The sequence below is a fragment of the Microtus ochrogaster genome, chromosome 7 (genome assembly GCF_000317375.1).
Source record: "Microtus ochrogaster isolate Prairie Vole_2 chromosome 7, MicOch1.0, whole genome shotgun sequence".
Classification (NCBI taxonomy): domain Eukaryota; kingdom Metazoa; phylum Chordata; class Mammalia; order Rodentia; family Cricetidae; genus Microtus; species Microtus ochrogaster.
In genome coordinates, this window is record NC_022014.1 from 35906920 (window position 1) to 35908328 (window position 1409).

Below are 1409 nucleotides of genomic sequence, written 5' to 3' on the forward strand. Positions count from 1 at the left end.
CACATTCCAGCACATCTGGTGTCTACACATTCCAGCACATCTGGTGTCTGCACATTCCAGCACATCTGGTGTCCTCACGTTCCAGCACATCTGGTGTCCTCACATTCCAGCACATCTGGTGTCCTCACGTCCCAGCACATCTGGTGTCTACACGTCCCAGCACATCTGGTGTCTACATGTATGCCGAAGCTCTGAGCCCGGGTCCTCGTGGTGGCCGCACCACACCCCACCATCAGCCTTCTCCCAGGCCCTGCGGCACACTCCTTAAGCTAGCTCTGAGGATCTGTTGAATGCAAACATAGTAGTGTTTTGTCTTTTGAGACAGGTCTCACTGTATAGCCAGACTGGAACTCATTAGTCTCCTGGTTCAGCCTCCACAGTGCTAAAATTATTACCATGTACCAACAACGGGCTTAGCCATAGTTTTGGTTTTATTTGACTAAGTCTTAGTATTTAACCCTTTAACGTGCAACGATTCCGTCTTGTTCTTGTGTCTGCTCCATGCATAAGTCTGTAAATGGAATTTACATCCTCCATGTTGCTCTCAATAGGGCTCTGCATTTCAACACATTTACTTGTCCCATTGAACATTAGAACCATAAAATGCTAAGCACATTCTCCTTGGTGATACATACAGAGTGTGTGCTAAGCATCATCTGGCACTCCACACTGTAAGCAAGGGCAGAGTGAGCCCATGGTGTTGAAGCGCCATTTCATAGGTTGCACCGTGACAGAACATGACTGGAAACCCATACCTTCCAGCACTTGAGTCCTTGTGAAATAAGCACGCAGAAGCTCTAAATACAAATAGTATGTATATATAATTTTACAAAGTTATTAGAACATTGAAGGCATCTTTTGTCTGTTCTGCCTTTTCATATGCGGTTTCCTTAAATGGGAATAGCTCAACTCAAGATGCAACTCCTGTATCTTCAAAATGTTCAGAACCATATTGTCAAGTGATCACCTGGAATACATGAAAAATACCTTATGTATTTGAAACTGAATTGTTTTAACCCAAAAAGGCCTTTTAAATTCACTGCACCTGATGAGAAAGCTGGAAGCTAATATCTTCATAACTAGTTTAGACCTGATAATTTTTACAGAGTGATTGATGTCTTTTCCTGAAGATCAGTCATAGACCATATCAAAATAAGATCTGTATCTAGAAGTAAAAAATACGCTGGGCATGATGGCTCACGCCTCTAATCCCAGCGCTTGGCAGGCAGAGGCAGGCAGATCTCTGTGAGTTAGAGGCCAGCCTGGTCTACAAAGCAAATTCCAAGACACAACATGGCTGTTTCATAGAAAACTCCTGTCTCAAAAAAAAATGTAGATTAATGTAAATGGAATAATTTAAATTATAAGAGTTATTTAAGAACAAGACTAAGCTATAGACAAAGCTTTCA